The sequence below is a fragment of the Pelophylax lessonae genome (genome assembly GCF_965119305.1).
Source record: "Pelophylax lessonae genome assembly, chromosome: 12".
NCBI classification, from domain to species: domain Eukaryota; kingdom Metazoa; phylum Chordata; class Amphibia; order Anura; family Ranidae; genus Pelophylax; species Pelophylax lessonae.
In genome coordinates, this window is record NC_138779.1 from 24,979,054 (window position 1) to 25,001,850 (window position 22,797).

General features: G+C 44.2%; 1 long non-coding RNA gene across 1 annotated transcript in view; it reads left to right on the top strand.

The window, feature by feature from the left end:
• The first annotated feature begins 1,725 nt into the window (after positions 1 to 1,725).
• The window catches only part of LOC309567640, a 30,237-nt gene continuing 9,165 nt past the window's right edge, over positions 1,726 to 22,797 (top strand). Inside the window, exons 1-4 of the long non-coding RNA XR_014225951.1 lie at positions 1,726 to 1,819; positions 8,773 to 8,835; positions 19,674 to 19,753; positions 22,378 to 22,508. This is a non-coding gene — a long non-coding RNA (uncharacterized lncRNA). The remainder of the gene's footprint in view (positions 1,820 to 8,772; positions 8,836 to 19,673; positions 19,754 to 22,377; positions 22,509 to 22,797) is intronic.

Here is a 22,797-nt window from a genome sequence, read left to right on the forward strand (position 1 = left end):
GTTTTTAGGCAAGTGTAAACTAGCCCTAGGAACGCACAGTAGTATGGGTATACGAGAAGTCCAGAGAAAAAAGAAACTAGGGGAGCACAGAAGAAAGAAAAAATTCCCAGAATGAAGAAAAAAAAACTCCAATCCATGATCAGAGAATTTGACATTTAAATAACTGTTCCATCTTTTCACATTTGTACCGGTGCATTACATATTATATATATCTATATATCTTTTACACATATGATTTTTTTTTTATATACATCATTTTTTGCTGACATATTTATACTTTTCATCCTACACATGGACTCCCAGGGGACCTGTGTTTAGAGACATTTTCGGCCATCCTCTCATCTCCATCTTCTACTCTCCTTAGTCTCTTGACTTGGTCATCTCCTCAGGGTATGTTGCTTATCTTGAATTTATTTTCATTTTTACAATATTCTATTTTTGTGATAGATATACTTTTGTTTTCTGGATGTAATGTATTTTTCAGACATCCTTCTAGCTATATACATATATATATTGCTTGTATATTATCTTTTGTATCTTCTATTGCAGAAATAAACGTACATTAGCACTCTGAACTTCATCACTCACACCCCTGATGAAGGGTAATCCCGCAACACGTAGGGTGTGTGTTGGGTGCCCTTTGGAAGTCTGTGCTTTACTATATTCTTGTCTGATACGACAAGTATTTATTGTGATATATGTTTTGTATTTCATGTATCCTTTCTATTTAGTTGATTTTATCCTTACTCAATAAAAACAAGTTTTACATTTTACACTGTGGTGTTATTTTGGCCGTTAAAGTCCCATTCCCTATTGGGGGGGGGGGCTTCCTATACTGACATTTAAATAAAGTTATTTGAAGCAGAGAGATGATTTGCTCTCTACCATTCAATCTCTGGTCCTTTCAGCATTGCTGCAAGGCACACAGTGGACAGCAGGGGGGGCCCTCCATCAAGCATGTGCGGCTCGGTGAACAGCACTATTGTTCCCACTCATCGCATAACTCCTTTCAATACTTTTTGTGTTTGTTCGGTCAACTGTGTGAAGTCTAGAGATGGTCAGCCCTGGGAGGACCAGTCCCTCGCTCGGTGCTGCCAGCCACGTCTACGGTCACCATGTTGCTCTGGCTGTTTCAGTCCCTCGCCCTCACCATCATGGTGTGTCTGATAGTTACTAACTGGTTACTGGTAAAAAGCACCCAGCTGGTCCAGGGGCTCATCCGTAAAATCTATCGCTAATGCAAACTTTTCCATTTCGGCCACTTGCTTAAGAAGCCCTTATCTGTCCAGCCAATCACCTAGGATCTTCTGTCTATCGTAGAAAGAGTTTGCAGGATACAGAGATCGCAGGATACAGAGATTGCAGGATACAGAGATCGCAGTATATTATTTTATTAGAACAACAGCCAAGGCCAAGCTTTTCTAATTGGAGGACTTCTTTTCCAGTTAGATTTTACAGAAAATTGCTAGCGTGCTGGAAGATGAAAACAACCAAAGCTATCGATCGTCCTCTTCACATGGCACTTTTTGAAAGTCGAATATGTTGATTTTTTGACTTTCATGTCGGATATGAATAGTGACGCTGAAATCCAAAACAATGGGATATCGGTTTCTTTCATGAGACAAAGACTTGTTTTACTCCTAGGCCTTTATAAAGTATGATATCACTTTATTTCAAGAAGTTCCGGGGCACCATACAACAAAACAAACAGATGTTCTACGAAGAGCCCAAGGAACCACCAAACTTCGAAGAAGCAAAACAGCCCAATAATAACACCTGTCTGCTAAATTTGCCTTCTAGGACGTCTGACTCACTTCAGGTAGGTACAATTCCTTTTATATCCACTTCAGCTCTAGGCCTTTTCTGGCACTTTATGTTTACAAGTTAAAATCTGTATTTTTTTTTATAGAAAATTACTTAGAACCCCCAAACATTATATATATATATATATATATACACACACACACACAGTATCTCACAAAAGTGAGTACACCCCTCACATTTTTGTAAATATTTTATTATATCTTTTCATGTGACAACACTGAAGAAATGACACTTTGCTACAATGTAAAGTAGTGAGTGTACAGCTTGTATAACAGTGTAAATTTGCTGTCCCCTCAAAATAACTCAACACACAGCCATTAATGTCTAAACCACTGGCAACAAAAGTGAGTACACACATTACATAGAAGGAATTGGACATCAACTCCTTTGCCTGTTTCAACGATTATCCAGCATTCCACCTCATCCTTAATTTTTAATTCCGTTATAGACCTTGGTATATATGTATTTTGGTTTTAACCATATTATGTTGTTGGAGGTTGCACTCTGTACACAGGGGCACCTGAATACCGACGGTGTTGTTTGACAAACTCTGCTGACACCATTTTTGAACAGTGAGGATCTTCACTTCCTGTTTCAAGGGTTTGACATACTCTGCTGACACCATTCTTGAACAGTGAGGATCATCACTTCCTGTTACAAGGGTTTGACACACTCTGCTGACACCATTCTTGAACAGTGAGGATCGTCACTTCCTGTTTCAAGGGTTTGACATACTCTGCTGACACCACTCTTGAACAGTGAGGATCTTCACTTCCTGTTTCAAGGGTTTGACATACTCTGCTGACACCATTTTTGAACAGTGAGGATCTTCACTTCCTGTTTCAAGGGTTTGACATACTCTGCTGACACCATTCTTGAACAGTGAGGATCGTCACTTCCTGTTACAAGGGTTTGACATACTCTGCTGACACCACTCTTGAACAGTGAGGATCATCACTTCCTGTTACAGGGGATGTGTCTGGAGTGACGACCGCACCTCCGCCTCCGCCCTCTTACCCTGTCAGCTATGGGCGTGAGCGTGTCACTTCCGCCCGGATGATGATGAGTCATCGGAGGATACTGATCATCACTTCCTGTTCATCATGTGATGTGCATCACGTGACGACCGTCTCCCTGCCCCTTTGCCTTTTGAACGAATGGGCATTAAGGAAGACGGATCATCACTTCCTATTAGCGTTTTGTACCACCTATCTCCAGACGGTTTCCTTTGGTCTTTTAACCTATTGGAATCGAGTTATTGACATATTACTCCCGCCCCCCTGGGATTGAACACCCATTGGCAGAGGTGACCGTCATGTGACATAGGTGTGGGGGTACATAGGCGTGTGTGTTGCGTCTGGGGTCACGCCCAGAAGAAGTCTTTCTTATGACGAAACGTTGGCGATCCCAGACATAAACGTCCACACGCCCCCCAACGAAGCCGGCTGTTTATCCATACGCTGATCTGGAGACTTGCGGGACGCCGCGGTTAGATCCATGACCGGCACATACTACATGCCTGTTTTTGTCTTTTAAATTGTAAGTAGTTTTTTTAATAAATTTACCTATTGGTTTACGGGATTACGCTATGGGCCTCTGTTTCTTTCTACATATGGCTTTACGTTCAATGGAGTATATGAGAAGTTCCAAGTGTGCCACATATTAATGTGATCGGTTTAACAACACACCGGAAACGGCTTTCGGCTTTTGGAGTCTTTCGATGCACCTGAGCTTGATATCGGTTGACCTACTGGTTTACTACTAGCTGGGAGAGGCTGTCTCATTAAATTGAGCAGCCACGGAATTTCGGTAAGCTGCTTGTTATACCTGAGCACAAGGGTGTCCCCTTCCTACACTTTTCCCTGGTGTCACTGGAAGAAAGTTATTTTGCACGTGGATTCACATCTCTGCACTTAATATTGGGACTATTCATTTGGACATTATCCCCTCTCCTTTTTTGTTTTCTTTATATGAGCTTTTCAGCTATATAATTGTATACTGATTTCAGCGCTGCACTTTTTAGTTTTTATTGTAGTTTTTAAAAGTGAGTACACCCCTAAGTGAAAATTCCAAATTGGGCCCAAAGTGTGAATATTTTGTGTGGCCACCATTATTTTCCAGCACTGCCTTAACCCTCTTGGGCATGGAGTTCACCAGAGCTTCACAGGTTACCACTGGAGTCCTCTTCCACTCCTCCATGACGACATCCCGGAGCTGGTGGATGTTAGAGACCTTGCGCTCCTCCACCTTCTGTTTGAGGATGCCCCACAGATGCTCAATAGGGTTTAGGTCATGCTTGGCCAGTTCATCACCTTCTTTAGCAATGCAGTGGTCATCTTGGAGGTGTGTTTGGGGTCGTTATCATGTTGGAATACTACCCTGTGGCCCAGTCTCTGAAGGGAGGGGATCATGCTCTGCTTCAGTATGTCACAGTACATGTTGGCATTCATGGATCCCTCAATAAACTGTAGCTCCCCAGTGCCGGCAGCACTCCTGCAGCTCCACACCATGACACTCCCACCACCATGCTTGACTGTAGGCAAGACACACTTGTCTTTGTATTTTTCACCTGGTTGCCTCCACACACTCTTGACACCATCTGAACCAAATAAGTTTATCTTGGTCTCATCAGACCACAGGACATGGTTCCAGTAATCCATGTCCTTAGTCTGCTTGTCTTCAGCAAACTGTTTGCAGGCTTTCTTGTGCATCATCTTTAGAAGAGGCTTCCTTCTGGGACGACAGCCACGCAGACCAATTTGATGCAGTGTGCTGCGTATGGTCTGAGCACTGACAGGCTGACCCCCCACCCCTTCAACCTCTGCAGCAATGCTGGCAGCACTCATATGTCTATTTCCCAAGGACAACCTCTGGATATGACGCTGAGCACGTGCACTTAACTTCTTTGGTCGACCAAGGCGATGCCTGTTCTGGAGTGGAATCTGTTCTGTTAAACTGCTGTATAGTCTTGGCCACCGTGCTGCAGCTCAGTTTCAGGGTCTTGTCAATCTTCTTATAGCCTAGGCCATCTTTATGTAGAGCAACAATTCTTTTTTTCAGATCCTCGGAGTTCTTTGCCATGAGGTGCCATGTTGAACTTCCAGTGACCAGTATGAGAGAGTGAGAGCGATAACACCAAATTTAACACACCTGCTCCCCATTCACACCTGAGACCTTGTAACACTAACGAGTCACATGACACCGGGGAGGGAAAATGGATAATTGGGCCCAATTTGGACATTTTTATTTAGGGGTGTACTCACTTTTGTTGCCAGCGGTTTAGACATTAATGGCTGTTTGTTGAGTTATTTTGAGCGGACAGCAAATTTACACTGTTATACAAGCTGTACACTCACTACTTTACATTGTAGCAAAGTGTCATTTCTTCAGTGTTGTCACATGAAAAGATATAAAAATATTTACAAAAATGTGAGGGGTGTCCTCACTTTTGTGAGATACTGTTTATGCGATGTGGGAACCTTGCGAATCCACTGTCGGTTCCCGCATCGCATTCAACTCTCAGTCAGTTCACACTGCCATATGCGAATCGCTGGGGGTGTCAATACAAAGTTAACAACACCCCAGATCAGTTCGCATATCGCAGTGCGAACTGTCAGTTCGGACATAATTCGGATTGCATAGGTGTGAACCACCATGCAATCCGATTCTGCTGCGACCCAAAAAACGGTCCTGTGTGAGTTGTGTCTGAAACCAAACAATCTGTATGGCTGAATTTGCATCACACAGACATTGCATGTGATTTGCGGAGCAATGTGCTCCGAATCACATGCGATGTCTGTCATCGCACTGATGTGAACCAGGAATGATAGCTTCAGCCATAATCCCGGTAAACCACTTGCAAACCATGACGTATATATTAGCAGTTTATATTTACTAAAAGAATTGCATTTCCATGTTCTGTGTACTGTGGGAGAGCAGATATAGTGACTGCAGGCTCCTGGGGGAGAGCAGATATAGTGACAGCAGGCTCCTCGGGAGAGCAGATATAGTGAGACTGCAGCCTCCTGGGGAGACCAGATATAGTGACTGCAGCCTCCTGGGGAGACCAGATATAGTGACTGCAGCCTCCTGGGGAGACCAGATATAGTGACTGCCGGCTCCTGGGGTGACCAGATATAGTGAGACTGCAGCCTCCTGGGGTGACCAGATATAGTGAGACTGCAGCCTCCTGGGGAGAGCAGATATAGTGAGACTGCAGCCTCCTGGGGAGACCAGATATAGTGACTGCAGGCTCCTAGGGTGACCAGATATAGTGAGACTGCAGCCTCCTGGGGAGACCAGATATAGTGACTGAAGCCTCCTGGGGAGAGCAGATATAGTGACTGCAGCCTCCTGGGGAGAGCAGATATAGTGACTGCAGCCTCCTGGGGAGAGCAGATATAGTGACTGCAGCCTCCTGGGGAGACCAGATATAGAGAATGCAGGCTCCTGGGGAGACCAGATATAGTGACTGCAGGCTCCTGGGGAGAGCAGATATAGAGAATGCAGGCTCCTGGGGAGACCAAATATAGTGACTGCAGGCTCCTGGGGGAGACCAGATATAGTGACTGCAGGCTCCTGGGGAGACCAGATATAGTGAATGCAGGCTCCTGGGGGAAACCAGATATAGTGACTGCAGGCTCCTGGGGGAGACCAGATATAGTGACTGCAGGCTCCTGGGGAGAGCAGATCTAGTGACTGCAGGCTCCTGGGGAGACCAGATATAGTGACTGCAAGCTCCTGGGTTTAGTAACACAAACCACTTCCCACCCACACAACATCATATGATGTCCTTAGGTTTGAGTGGAGATATCTGAATGATGGGTGCAGCTATATATCTTCTTTTATAAGCCCGCAATTCTCTACACCGTAAAAACAACAATAGTGGCTGTTTAGCCCCTTGATTGTTTTTACATACAGTGGAAGGGGACACCCCTCCCACTGCCCTCCGAAGCTTCTACCTGCTCGCCCGTGCGATCGGCTCGCCCGTGAAGAAATCCACCGGCGCCGGAAGTTTACCATAGAGAATACCGCGGGCCAGATGGTTCCCAGCAGTCTCTATTACCTTTCGGAGGCTGGGCGCGATGTTATGACATCACACCCGGCCTCTGAACTTACAAACACTGCCGTTGCCTCGGCTGGGAAGCCTAGATAATTTTTTTTTTTTATTGTAGGCTTTCCAACATGAAAGATGTGGGGACTTCTAGACCCCAGATGTCACTGTAAAGAGAACCTGTCATGCACTTTTCCTATTACAAGAGATGTTTACATTCCTTGGAATAGGAATAAAAGTGATCAAAAAAAAATGTAAAAAGGAAAGTGTCAAAATAGAAAATTAAAAGTAAATCAAACAAACAATATAAAAACATTTTTTTAAAGCCCCCTTTGTACTCGCTCGCAGAAGTGAATGCATACGTAGGTCATGCCCACATATGTAAATGGCGTGTAAACCACACATGTGAGGTATCGCCATGATAGCGAGAGCAATAATTCTAGCCCTAGACCTTTTCTGTTACTCTAAACATTTTAAAACATTTTTTTAAAGCGTCGCCTATGGGGATTTTTAAGTACTGAAGTTTGGCGCCATTCCACGAGTGTGCCTAATTTTAAAGAGTGACATGTTAGGTATCTATTTACGTGGCATAACATCATCTTTCACATTATGCATAAAAAATTGGGTTAACTTTAGTGTTTTGTTTCTTTTTAATGCATGAAACATTTTCTTTTCAAAAAAAAAAAACGCGTTTGAAAAATTTCTGCACAAATACCCTGCAAGATAAAAAGTTGCAATGACTGCCATTTTATTCCCTAGGGTCTCTGCTAAAAAAAAAAAAAAAAAACGCATATATAATGTTTGGGGGCTCAGAGTAATTTTTCCAGCAAAAAAATTATGATTTTTACTTGAAGAAGAGAAGTGTCAGAATTGGCCTGGGTGGCAAGTGGTTAAGTTAAAGTGGAGTTCATCCCAAAAGTGGAAATTCCGTTAATTTGCTTCCCCCCCCCTCCGGTGCCAAATGACAGGTACCCCTCCCCACTTCCGGGAGACGGTGCCGTGGCACCATCCCTCGGAAGTTTGGCCCCTTCTCCTTCCCCCGGCGCCGAGCCAATCCGAATGCGCATCGCGCTTCGCGCAGTAGGGATCCACCCATGAAGCCGCAAGGCTTCACTGCCGGGTTCCCTTACCGGCAATGACGGAGGCAGCACCCGACAGCCGATGGAAACATTGGCTGCGGTGCCAACATCGCTGGACTCCAGGACAGGTAAGTGTCCTAACATTAAAAGTCAGCAGCTACAGGATGTGTAGCTGGTGACATTTAATTTTTGGATGGGGGGGCTGGAACACCGCTTTAAGATCGGAGTTCAGCTTTAACAGTCTTTTACAAACAGGTGCTTTTGTTGTGTTTGAAGACAGAGTGGTGTAGGGATTCCCCTATAATAAAGCCTGCAGCGGGGAGTGTGTAGAGCAGGCAGGGATGTGGTGTAGGGATTCCCCTTTAATAAAGTCTGCAGCGGGGAGTGTGTAGAGCAGGCAGGGATGTGGTGTAGGGATTCCCCTTTAATAAAGCCTGCAGCGGGGAGTGTGTAGAGCAGGCAGTGATGTGGTGTAGGGATTCCCCTTTAATAAAGCCTGCAGAGAGGAGTGTATAGAGCAGGCAGTGATGTGGTGTAGGGATTCCCCTTTAATAAAGCCTGCAGAGGGGAGTGTATAGAGCAGGCAGTGATATATTATTGATGAGTAGGTATTGGGTGACACGGGCCGGGAACTTTCATTGCAGTAGACAGAGAATGATCCACTACTTTCTGGCTCACTCGTCCTATCATCTCACCCGCTGGCTCCCCCGTACCCACCGGAACAGAATGTGAGCACCCCCTATGTATCCATCACCGCTCACCCTCCTGTGCCCAGGTACCGTCACTAACGATTGCCTTATCTTGTCTGTCTTCCAGGCTGGGGACCATTGCGGTGGCCGGTGGGGCACTTACAGCCCCTCAGGTGTACGTTCTTCTAAGGTCAGCATTTTTCTACAACTTTCATTTCTAGGTAGAACACAAGCCAAGTCACGTTCCTCAAGAGACGCATATCCCTGATGCTAGGGGGGAAAGGGTATAGGGGACAGCGCAATACACACAAGCACTTGTTGAACCATTAGGGCAGGAGAGTTTGAAAACTTGAGGAACAGAGCTTTGCAGATGTTGGTGCTCTATCACTAACCATGTCTGGTTCATAATGCATATAAATATATTATTATTCCTTAACCCCTGGGAGCCGGCGCTTTAAGGGTTTTAGAATGCTGGGAAGCGGGGCGGGGCTTATGGTCATGTGACTGCCGTAATTGGCTGTCACATGATCAGAAAGCTTCTGATCACAAGCAGCGAACTGGAACTTTCAGTTAGCCGCCGATAACTGTGCCAGGAGCACGCAGGGTGCACACTCTCGGCACAACTCTATCAGTGCTATTGCACGCACATATGCAGCCGTTGGGCACCAAGGCCTGGCTGCCGAGAGGCCGCATATTTGCCTGCGTTCGGCGGAAAGAGGTTAAAGTGGTTGTAAACCCTTCCATATACCCAGAGAAGTGACTGGCCTCAGGGGATACACAGGGATTAAACACATCCTCTACATCTGTTTAACGTCTAGGCCACTTTTTGCGATTCGGTGCTGTGCGACTTTAACTTACAATTGCGCGGTCGTGCAACGCTGTACCCAAAAGAAATTTACGTCCTTTTTTCCCCACAAACAGAGTTTTCTTTTGGTGGCATTTGATCACCTGTGAGATTTTTACTTTTTGCGCTATAAACAAAAAAAGAGCGTACATTTTGAAAAAATAACAATATTTTTCAAATTTTTTTTATATGAAATCCCCCCCCCCCCCAAAATTTTTTTTTTAAATTTTTGGCCAATTTGTTTTCTGCTACCTATGTTTGGTAAAACTAATCACGATAAGCGTATTTTAAATGGTTTGCGCTAAAGTTATTGCGTTTACTAACTAAGGGAAAGATTTCTGTCATTTTTGGTGTTTGTTTTTTTTAACGAGTAATGGCGGCGATCTGCGATTTTTTTTGCGGGACTGCGACATTGCGGCGGACAGATCGGACCATTGACTGACATTTTTGACACTTTTGGGGTTACCAGTGACATTTCTACAGTAATCAGTGCTATACATATGCACTGTTACTGTAAAAATGACACTGGCAGGGAAGGGGTTCATTTTATTGGTGAGGGAGGGGTTAATGTATGCCTGGTGCTTACTAACGTGTGTGGGGGGAGGTGACTGAGTGACACAGGGACAGATCGAGGGTTCAGCTATGCTGAACCCTATCTGTCCCTGCCTGTCACTTAGGAGATCCGCCCGCTCTGTTTACACAAGGAGGCGGATCTCCACACTCGATTCCCCGACGATCGGGGAAGAGCAGCGGTGATCGCCGCCGCTCCTCCCCTGGCCCCACTCCTGCTGTGAATGAACACAGCGGGAGCGAGCCTCCGGCGGCGCGCGCGCGCCGCCGAGAAAGGGGAGTGTCTGGCGACGTAGGTCTACGTCGCCAGACGATAACGAACCACTTTGCCTCAGTAGTGCTCAAGTGAGCAGACGGCAAGTGGTTAAAATTATGAATTTTAAAACTTGTCTGAGCGGTCAGAAAAAAAAAGGAGGGAGAACTCAGTGAGGAGAGCTCTGAGAGCTGAGGGGCGTGAAGGGGAGGGGAGTGAGTGAAGGAGAGGGGAGGGGAGCGGAGGGAGGGGAGGGGAGAGGAGAGGAAAGGGAAGGGGAGGGAAGTGGATGGGAGTAGAGGGGAATGGATTGGAGGGGAGAAGAGTGGAGTGAAGGGGAGGTGGTGGGGAGGGAAGGGGAGGGGAGTGAAGGAAAGGGTGGGGAAAAAGGGGGAAATGGAGAAGAATGAAGGGGAGGGGAGAGGAAGATAGGGGAGGGGAGGGAAGTGGACGGGAGTAGAGGAGAGGGGAGGGGAGTGGACTGAAGGGGAGTAGAGTGGAGTGAAGGGGAGGTGGTGGGAAGGGGGAGGGGAGTGAAGGGGAGTGAAGGGAAGGAGAATGAACGGGAGGTGGTGGTGGGGAGGAAAGGGGAGGCGAGTGACATCGAGTGAAGGCAAGCGGAGTGGAGTGAAGTGGAGGGGAGTGGACAGTAGCAGAGTGGACGGGAGTAGAGTGGACGGGAGTCAGACTTGTATAAAGTACTCGAAATTTCTACTTGAGTAAAAGTACAAGTGCTCGATCAAAAAGTGACTTGAGTAGAAGTGGAAGTGCTCGCAGAAAAAGTTACTTAAGTAGAAGTACTAAAGTATTCAACATTTTTTTTACTTAAGTATTGCAAGTAGTTTTTTCAAAAAATTTGCTACTTAAGTACTAAAAGTAAAAAGTACCAGTAGTTTGGAAAAAAAAATTCTACTCAAGTACTGAAAGTAGAAGTAGAAGTACTGTGTTATGTAGTTATTAAAGAAAGAAGTCAAAAGTATGAACATCATATTGTTTTTATTATTTCAAATGATTTATTCAAATGATTAACCTGTGTTTGTTAGTAGTTTCTTGATGCACTTTAAGCGCTGTAGCACCATTTATTTGTTTGTTTCATATTTTCTTTTTATTGGAAAGATTTGGTATAGCAGCTTTTATTATACACAGCCTTTATTTTCGTATGCGCTGATTTACAAATGACATTATACACATTTTTTTTAGCTATATGCAACCTGCCATCTACTGTTCCGGCAGTGGTAATTTTTTTTAAAAGTAACGAGTAACTATGCAGCACAAAAAAAAAGTATCGGAGTAGAAGTATCAAAATCATCGAAAAAATGTAGTGAAGTAAAAGTAGAAGTAGGAAAAAAAAATTCTACTCTAGGAAAGTACAGATACCGCATTTCGGTACTTAAGTACAGTACTTAAGTAGTTCTACTTCGTTAGTGGTGGGGAGGAAAAGGGAGGGGAGTGAAGTAGAGCGAAGGGAAGGGGAGTGGAGTGAAGTGGAGGGGAATGAAGGGGAGGGGAATCCTTCACACAGCACACAGGAACAGAGCTGAGGCTGTCAATCAGCTGGAGGTCCCTCCCCGCAACCATTTTCTCTTGGTGTTAGGAAAATCCATCAGAAGTAATTTATGCTGATAGCAGAGGAAGGAGGCAGCAGACAGAAATAAGACTTATGCCCCATACACACGTGCAGATTATCTGCAGACTTTTGTCTGCAGACTTACCTTTTCTATGTAGTGCAAGGGCCTGCCGGATTGCATACAAATTGAAAGTGTTTAGGTTTGACCTCATATTATATGGTTTTGGTAAGTCTGCAGACAAAAGTCTTCAGATAATCTGCACGTGTGTATGAGGCATTAGGGGTCGATTTACTAAAGGCAAATATACTGTGAGCTGCAAGTGCACTTGCTCCAGAGCTTAGCAAATGCGGCAAAGCTTCACTTCACACATCAGCAGAGCTTCCCTACAGATCTAGAGCAACTGCAGTTGCAGTGCACAGAGTATTTGACTTTAGTAAATCAGCCTCTCAGTGCTCTGGATTGGGACAAGTACACACTATAGAGGGATATGCTTTGTTCTTATTTCATGTCTGAGGTTTACAACCACTTTAACCACTTGACCTCTAGAAGGTTTACCCCCCTTCATGACCAGGCCATTTTTTGCAATACGGCATTGCGTCACTTTAACTGACAATTAGGAGACCAGATATAGTAAATGCAGGTTCCTGGGTTTACTACTATGTACTATTGCATGTAACTAGAGATGTGCCAAAACATATTGGGCAAAAATGGTGTAATCTGCAATTTGCTGATAAGAGAAAAAGGTGCCGATAGTAGTGCTGAAAACGCATGTGATTTTGCTATGCTTATGGTGTGTTTTTCACAGGTCATGTGACTCAAAAAACTGCATAAAAAACACAGGTGCGTTATTGATGCGTTCTTGCTGCGTTTTCAGTCCATTTCAACTGGGAGGTGCGTTTTTGGTGCGGTTTGAACAAAAATGCAGCAAGCGGGATTTTTAACACCACAATGGAAGCGCAACGGACCAGTGTGAAGACATACATAGAATTTAAAAAGGGATGCATTTTTCTTGCGCGAAAGGTGTCAATAATGGCTGACAATAAATTAATATGCATTTAAATTCAAGATATTATTTATAAAGTTGAATATAATACAATTATATATAAAAATTGTAATGGAACCGCGACCCTTACTGTTTGTGTGCTTCTGTCAGAATACCACTTCCTTCAGTCTTGAACATAGATATCAGATATTCTACCCACCCCCATACAAAGCTAGCCGAGAATAGCTTGTATAAGATCTGGAACATTTATTGAACAAACTTACACCCAATATATACCCCATCAGGTCAGGTGCCTGATTACATTATCCTATGCAGATGAAATTGTGTACAGAAATATAATTAACATATCTAAGGAACAAACAGACACAAACAGTATTCTACTTTCCCACTAGCAACCAAGGGTCCTTTCACATGGGCTTTCTGCCCGGCGGACAACGTTTTGCTCCACCGATCCTCGCTGAGTAGGTGGATGACAGCTCCGTCTCTGCTTACTTTTGCAGAGACAGAGCTGTCAGAGCCCCGCTCTCCTCTATGGGAGATCGGATGAAAACGGACCTCCTGTCCGTGTTCATCTGATCTGATCCTCCAGACGAATGGAAAATAGGGTTTCCATCCATCTGGATTTCACGGACCACATTGGATCGGAGAGCAGTGGGTGTCAACAGAGATGTGCATAGGGGTGCATGGAGGATCCGATCAGGTCCACCTGAAAAACTGACAGGCGGACCTGATCGGAAAGCCTGTGTAAAAGGGACCTAATAGAGGACAGTGATTTAATTACCTTGAGTTAATTAACTAGCAGACTTGCCGACATCAAGCTCATGAAGTACAATACACATTATTATAAGTGTAAACACACCACACCTTAATACACAGACAACAGCAGGAGACCACCAGTAACAGACTGTCCATCTCCTATATTGAAGAACCTGGAATCCACATCTAAGCAATGCCCCGACCATTCAGAAGTTACAGACTACAACAGGCTACATGGCAAAGTTCATACAATGTTCTATCATTCTGATACAGTGGAATTAATGTAGAGAGTGAGTGAGATATACTAAGGGTACCACTCCTGCCACATCCCTGAAACGTATATATAAAGACAAAGAGAGAGGGATGAGAGGATCCCACAGCTAGCTGGGGTCTCTACAGTCTCTCACATAGAGATGGGACTTTTGAGGCTAGGAGTGGAGATTGATCCTGATGAAAAATGAATACAACAATGATATATAAAAAATATAGCATTTATTTGTATAGGCTTAAAAATCTTATATAAATATCAAAAAAATGTGAATTCATAAAGCAAATAATGCATGTACATAAGACAATACAGGTAAACCACTGGATCCCAACCAGCCTCTGAGAACAAAGGCAATTATTGAAAGATAACTAATGAGTCATGATAGATTCATGATACTAGTACAAAATGATGTGGGATACATCAGTGGAAATTCTGGAATCGCGACGCGTTTCGCTCATGTTGCTTCCTCAGACGATTCCTTTTACCCTTGTCCATGGAACAGACATGCTTGAATAAACGAAATCTTTACGCCAGAAAAAGATATCTGGTCCAGGTGGAGACGTATCACATGTAAAAGATATCTGGTCCACGTGGAGAGGCGGTTGGCTATATGGTTAGTGACCGGGCTCATTTGTCTGGCAACAGATCTTTGGCTTCTAATAAGCACTCCTTCCTTAAGTGGGGGATGCACCGTTTTGATTCCCTATGGATCACTCGAGACATTGAGCATTCATTTATGCTGTGCAGCCAACAAGGGCCAAACCTGTAGGAATTACATGTGATACGTCTCCACCTGGACCAGATATCTTTTTCTGGCATAAAGATTTCGTTTATTCAAGCATGTCTGTTCCATGGACAAGGGTAAAAGGAATCGTCTGAGAAAGCAACATGAGCGAAACGCGTCGCGATTCCAGAATTTCCACTGATGTATCCCACATCATTTTGTACTAGTATCATGAATCTATCATGACTCATTAGTTATCTTTCAATAATTGCCTTTGTTCTCAGAGGCTGGTTGGGATCCAGTGGTTTACCTGTATTGTCTTATGTACATGCATTATTTGCTTTATGAATTCACATTTTTTTGATATTTATATAAGATTTTTAAGCCTATACAAATAAATGCTATATTTTTTATATATCATTGGTGTATTCATTTTTCATCAGGATCAATCTCCACTCCTAGCCTCAAAAGTCCCATCTCTATGTGAGAGACTGTAGAGACCCCAGCAAGCTGTGGGATCCTCTCATCCCTCTCTCTTTGTCTTTATAAACAGTGGAATTAATGTATCATAGATTTCCTGAGGGATATTGTGGATAAATATCACTGTCCCATTTGAAGCAATCAAAACCACATTCTCATTGTCCACCAAGTAGTTGTCCATCATTTTCTCGGTCACCTTGTGCCCCTAATAGAGTGACTTACACATAAAAAGGGACCTAGGGGGCTGTGAGAGGGATTTCCCAACCTCTCTAAGGTAAGCTGGGTTCCATGGGCCCCCCAACCAAAGTGACTCCCTATATATATTTTTTAAAAACTGTCATTTTCAGTTTTTGGCCAAGCGCATCCTGAAGTTTCGGTTTGGCACCAAAATTTCCATTCGGCACAGCTCTACATGTAACCCTTCAATAATCCTTATTCTGTTCAGAAGGAGCTACTTGCTGCTCTTCCCATAATCACGCCAGAGAAGATGCAGGTACTACAGTAAGTTGCCAGCGATGTGTAAAGGTGTGAATACCCATGCGATCGTTTTTGGTAACGGTCATACATATATCAGATAAGTGTATAATATAACAAGAAAGAAGACGGCACGCGGCAAACAAACGGGACCTGTGAGACAAGACATTTGGTGAAGGGACGATCTAGTTTTTGATTTAAAAGTTTCAGTTAGCGCGCGGTAGGTGGATAATCGCACACGTAATTTTATGAAATGCCGCCATACTAGAGGAGAGATGAGAGGCTTACCTGCCCCACTGACATGACCGGTTCTCTTTCTACTTATTCTGAACAATGAACCTCCAGCTTGTCCCATATCTCTTATCTCCTCCAGAATACGTCCGCCATGATTACCTGAACACTAAATACTACAGGTATAAAATATTCATCAACCCCAATGCACTTCACTAATTCCATTAAAATAAGCTGCTAAAAAATTCAGAAAAAGGGGGACTGGGGAGCGCACCATCGCGTGTTCACAGTCCAAAGGGGATGTCAGGGAAAGTGTGCTGCTCACAGCAGCCAATCGAATCCCTGCTGAAACAGGTCATATTTTTATGCATTTTACTTACTTTACACGATTGATCACACAATACATTTTACACTATTAGGCCTCATGCAGACTGCGTGTCAAAAACGCCACTTTTAGGAGTGTTTGAAGTTTTTTTTTTTCGGTCTATAAATTTATAGGCAGAAAAAAGAAACCAAAAACAAAAAATAAACACTGCCAGCACGTTCAGGAGCAGCAGTATTTTGGCAGAAAAAAAAAAAAAAAAACTTGCCCAAACGCGTTAACATTGGGCACGTTTAGCACTTGAGCGTTAATTCATTTCAATGCCCAGAATAAATTATTACTTGGGTCAATGAAATACACCCAAATGTGCCTAAATGCGTGCAAACGCTAAGCGTGTTTAGGGCTTGAGCATTAAAGTGATATTAAAGGCAATTAAAAACAAATTAATAAATAGCAAACATGGTATACTTACCTGCTCTGTGTAATACAAACATGTATACTTACCTGCTCTGTGTAATACAAACACGTTATACTTACCTGCTCTGTGCAGTTGGTTTTACACAGAGCAGCCCCGGTCCTCCTCTTCTCGGGTCCCTCACTGGTGCTCCTGGCCCCCTCCCTCCTGCTAACTGCCCCCACAGAAAGCAGCTTGTTATGGGGGCACTCAGGCAGGCTCGCTCCTAAGCCACTGCTCTGTGTGTCCATTCACACACAGAGCTGTGTCTCGGCCCCACCCTCCTCTCTCCTCATTGGCTCACTGGCTATGATTGACAGCCAATGAGGAGGAGAGCCGAGGCTCTTGTGCACATTGCTGGATTGGGATGGGGCTCGGGTAAGTATTGGGGGGGGGGGGCTGCTGCAAATAGAAGGTTTTTTTTTTTACCTTTATACATAGAATGCATGAAGGTGAAAACCCTTCAGTCTTTATAACCACTTTAATTCATTTCAATGGCCAGAATAAATTATTATTCAGGCCAGTAAAATTAATTAAGGCACAAGCACTTAACGGGCCTAAACGCATTTACAAAGCTGCAGCATTTTTGCGGCTCCTTGTCCTCTCCCAAGAGAAATGCGTTCAGGAGAGCTGGGCAAACAGTGTGCATGAGGCCTTAGACTGTCACTTTTCATACACGGTCAATTCTATAATGTATCTTGTGCTTAGTGTAAGTCTTTTTAAAAAACAAACCTTTGTTCATGTTAAAGGTGATGTTTAATCTGTTTATATCCACTTAATGGATATACTGCTACTGTATATATACAGTATATATATAAGTGATTCTGAACCTCCGCACAGAGGGAGCTCGGCTTCTGCTATGATTAGTCATCAGCAGATGCCGATCAGCGGGTGCCGGCCAATGGATGTCCTCCGGCACCTATGCCTATGGAAACAAGACAGAGCTCCTTTCTGACAACAGGGATGTGATGATTTTTGTTTCCCTGCAAAGCAGGGAATAAAATCCAGTACATCCCTTAGTAAAAGCACCACACACATAAACACTGGCTAGGCAGTCAGCTAACCCTTTGATCGCCCAAGAGTGTTTAACCCGTTCCCAGCCAGTGTCATTAGTACAGTGACAGCGCATATTTTTAGCGCTGATCAATGTATTGGTGTCACTGGTTCCCACAAAGTGTCAGATTGTCCGCCACAATATCGGAGTCCCTCTATAAGCTGCTGATCGTCACCATTACCAGTAAATATATATATATATAAAAAAAAATAAAAAACATTCAAGCGATTATATACAGTGGGGAACATAATTATTTGATCTCCTGCAGATTTTGTAAGTTTGCCCACTTACAAAGAAATGAAGGGTCTATAATTGTTATCATAGGTGTATTTTAAATGATAGAGACAGAATTATCAACCAAAAATCCAGAAAAAACCCAGGCTACAAATGTTATAAATTAAGTTGCAGTTCAGTGAGTAAAATAAGTATTTGATCCCCAACTTAGCAAAACCTGAGTTAGTAGTTGGTGGAGGAACCCTTGTTGGCAAGCACAGAGGTAAGGCGTTTCTTGTAGTTGGTGACCAGGTTTGCACTCATCTCAGGAGGGATTTTGGTCCACTCTTCTTTACAGAAGAGATAATAAAGTTTCCATCGCTGTGCATAACTGTAGGGATGGTGTTCATAGGGTCATAGTCAGCATTTTTCTTCCTCCAAACATGGCGAGTTCCCATCCTCAAGAAGGCACATGTACAGTCATGCCAATGAACATCTAAATGATTCAGAGAAGGATTGGGAGAAAGTGCTGTGGTCAGTGAGTCCAAAGTTGAGGTCTTCGGCTTTACCTCAAGTCGCTGTGTTTGGAGGAAGAAAAATGCTGACTATGACCCTAGGAACACCATCCTTATAGTCAACCACAGAGGTGGAAACATTATGCTTTGGGGCCGTTTGTCTGCTAAAGGTACAGGCTGACTTTGCAGCACTGAGGAGCCAATGGATGGGGCCATGTATTGCAAAATCTTGGATGAGAACCTTCTTTCCTTTGAGAACACTAAAGATGGGTCGTGGATGGGTCTTCCAGCATGACAATGATCCAAAACATACTGCCAAGGCAACAAAAGAGTGGCTCAAAAAGAAGCACATTAAGATCATTGAGTGGCCTAGCCAGTCTCCAGACCTTAATCCTATAGAAAATGTATGGAGGGAGCTGAAAATTCATTTTACCAAGGGACAGCCAAGAAACCTTAAGGATTTAGAGAAGATCTGTAAAGAAGAGTGGACAAAAATCCCTCCGGAGATGTGGGCAAACCTGGTCACCAACTACAAGAAATGTCTGACCTCTGTGCTTACCAACAAGGGTTTCTCCACCAACTACGTCATGTTTTGCTTGGGGATCAAAAACTTTTTTTACTCACTGAACTTCAACTTATTTTGTAGTATTTCTTTTATGTGTTTTTTTCTGGATTTTTGGTTGATATTCTGTCTCTATCATTTAAATTACACCTATGATAAAAATTATAGACCTTCATTTCTTTCTAAGTGGGCAAACTTACAAAATCTACAGGGGATCAAATTATTATTTTCCCCACTGTACACCATAGTTTGTAGACGCTATAACTTGTGAGCAGCTCGCTGTGTGCAGTAAAACCAGAGTAAGCGAATTCAGCACAAGAGGGGAGCTGGTACAACTGTGCAAGACTGAAGGGAAGGCTGGATATCAGCTTTAAAAGCTACTAAACTACTGATAGACATGAACCGCCTTTGCCTAAAGGATCCGGCACCTACTGGATCCTGGGAGCTCTATAATGTGAATAGCCACTTTGCTTCCTGAACTTTGGCCCACCCCCTTCTGCTCCTCACTACTTGTCCATCTCTGTGATTGGCATCCTCACTGACCAATAGGAATAAGGTGCCAGCCCACGCGCAACCTGGGTTAGAAACAGAGTTTGCTGTTGGTCTATCAGTTCCCCCGGGGTGCTTTGCAAGGCAGGTGACAGTACATTCCGGCTCCCTCTAGTGCCTGCTGGTGGTTTGTCAGCTGTGCAGTGACTGAACTATGAAGACAAAGATATTTGTGTTCTGTTCTGCAGGCCGAGCTCCTCATGGTATTGTAGCCAACCTCTGCTGGACAGTCTCGTCTGCAACATTGGCTTCACGTTATTCACAACGGGTAAGAACACCAGTCATCTCTACCCTAAACCAAGCACTCTTGGCGCAATTTACTAAGGGGTATTAGCGTTCTCACTTGTCAACCCACTATGAACCTTTTGCCTTTGAAGCTGTATTAATCCCAAAAGCAAACATTTATTATATTGCAGCTTACCAATTCTTAGATGTGATGGCTGCATTTATTTTCTTTTTTAGTCTCTTTTTATTTTATATTCACCTAGTGATCCAGCCAGTAAGTCAGTTGTATTTAACAGAACAAGCTCTCTTGCAGTTACAGGGAGGAGACCAATCATTTGACAGTTCTTACATTGATCTACTTTTATTAACTCATGCAAGACCTTTATCCCAAAACGAAACAAAAATGGTTTGCTGTAACTGCCTATAAAGGGTGAGCTGGAGTTAAAGAGGAGCTCCAGGCTCCTTCAGAAAAAATTCAAGGTCAGCAGCTACAAATGCTGTAGCTGCTGACTTTTAATATTAGGACACTTAATAAACAGGCAAAAAATTTGGGGGAGCATACCCATGTATTTCCAAAGCTGCTGCAGCTATGAACCAAAAGACATGTATATTAAAAAAGAATAGCGCGCAAATGCAAAAGAAATTACTACCAAATCTGAAGAGAGTCCATAAATAAAAATGGGGGTTTGGTCCCACCATATGGCCATATCGTGCTCAAGCCCACTACTGCGTCAAAGTACCCCATTATCAGTGGGTCCTACACTATCCATGAAAAAGAGATGAATCCAGCCCTTCTAACCCTTGGAGATAACACTCCTTGCTGGGGAAGATGTGCAAATGCACTACAGGGGACTCCTCCTATATCCACTTGATGGTGGACACTGATTGAGTACAGGTGTGTGTGGGGGGGGGGTGGGGAGGGCTGCTCAACCCCGATAGTCTGGTCAGACCGAATACATAATAAACAGGCAAAAAATTTGGGGGAGCATACCCATGTATTTCCAAAGCTGCTGCAGCTATGAACCAAAACCCCCATTTTATTTTATTTATTCAGATTTGGTAGCAATTTCCTTTGCATTTGCGCGCTATTCTTTTTTAATATACATGTCTTTTGGTTCATAGCTGCAGCAGCTTTGGAAATACATGGGTATGCTCCCCCAAATTTTTTGCCTGTTTATTATGTATTCGGTCTGACCAGACTATCGAGGTTGAGCAGCCCTCCCCACCCCCCACACACACCTGTACTCAATCAGTGTCCACCATCAAGTGGATATAGGAGGAGTCCCCTGTAGTGCATTTGCACATCTTCCCCAGCAAGGAGTGTTATCTCCAAGGGTTAGAAGGGCTGGATTCATCTCTTTTTCATGGATAGTGTAGGACCCACTGATAATGGGGTACTTTGACGCAGTGGTGGGCTTGAGCACGATATGGCCATATGGTGGGACCAAACCCCCATTTTTATTTATGGACTCTCTTCAGATTTGGTAGTAATTTCTTTTGCATTTGCGCGCTATTCTTTTTTAATATTAGGACACTTGCCTGTCCTGGAATCCAGTGAGGTCTTCCCCCAGCCGATTTTTCAGCTCGCGGGTGCAGCCGCCGCCGCCATTTCTTGTAAGGGAAAGAGGCAGTGAAACCCTAGTCGGTTCCCTACTGCGCATGCCCGAAGTGCGCTGCGGTTTGTGAATGGCCTGGCGGCAGGAGGCCTAACTTTCTGATGACTTTGCCGCGGTGAAGTTCCCTGGAAGTGGGAGCGGGTACCTGTCAAAACCAGGTACCCGCTCCCGAAAGGTGCCAAATGTGGCAGCGGAGGAGGGAGAAAGCAAACAAGCAGAGCTTCTCCTTTTGGGTGGAGCTCCACTTTGTTTGTGTATTTAAATCTGCTAGTCCATCTACCACTCTTCTCCCCCAAGACTGACAATGCTGCTGTCCAAAGGTGCCCCCCCCCCCCCCCCAGTTCTCCTTCCTCCAGAGTGGGGGCACTCTACTACAGGAGGTGTGTTACCAGCCAGATCACTAGGAAAAAACAGAGAGGAAAAACAAATGCAGCCACCACATCTAATGATTGGTAAGCTCCAATATATTACATTATTTGAGCTGGTTGTGGAGTGTTCAGGGTGTCAGATCCTGGCCGCTCGGCCACTACAGGAGTAGAATTGGTTGTATTTCCTAATTCTTCATGAAGCCGGATTCTTTTTAAGGGCTCTTTCACACATGGTAGTCTGTCGGCGGACTCTGTTTTTCTCAGCGGAGGATGACAGCTGTGTCTCCGCGGAGACACAGCTGTCAGGTCCCCATGCATCTCTATGGGGGAATCGGATGGGAACGGACCATCGGTCCGTTCTCATCCGATCCGATCCGCTGGACGGATGGAAAATAGGGTTTCCATCCGTCCAGATTTGACGGATCGGATGTCAGCGGACATGTCTCCGTTGACATCCGATGCCCCATAGAGAGAGTGACCGTTCAGATCCGCCAGAAAAACTGAAAGGCGGATCTGAACGGTCCGCCTGCTTGAAAGGGACCTAAAGGAAATCCTATCATTCAGGGCAAAGTGACAGGTCCTCTTTGAAGCCACCCAATCCCCGACACTGATCATCACTATCCCTATGCTTCTCTGCCATTCTATTCCACTGTCCCCCACTAACTGTCCCTATTCCTTTGCAGCTTTTGCTCTGATCCTCGTCCTTGTGGACCCGGTCCCGCCCTGGCTGAGAGTCCTCTTCCACGCATTCGGAGCGGCCTCCTTCATTGAAGGGATCTGCACTGGCCTCATAACATTCCTGGCTGCAGACTGTGTAAGGAATATTATTGCCTGTTTTTGGGCCAACATTCGCAGGCCCTTTCAATTCACTAGAATACAGAACAACGTGCCTCTAGTGTCCATGGCTTCAAAAAATGATTTTAAAGGTGGAGCATTGCCAAAAAATGGCTGCCTCGGATGTGGAAAGGTGACAGGGACACTTTACCGATTTCCATACCGGGCCAGTTCTGGCACTCCTCTCCTACATGTTTAATTTTTTTGCTATGAAATTACTCAGAATCCCCAAACATTATATATATATATATATATATACACACACACAC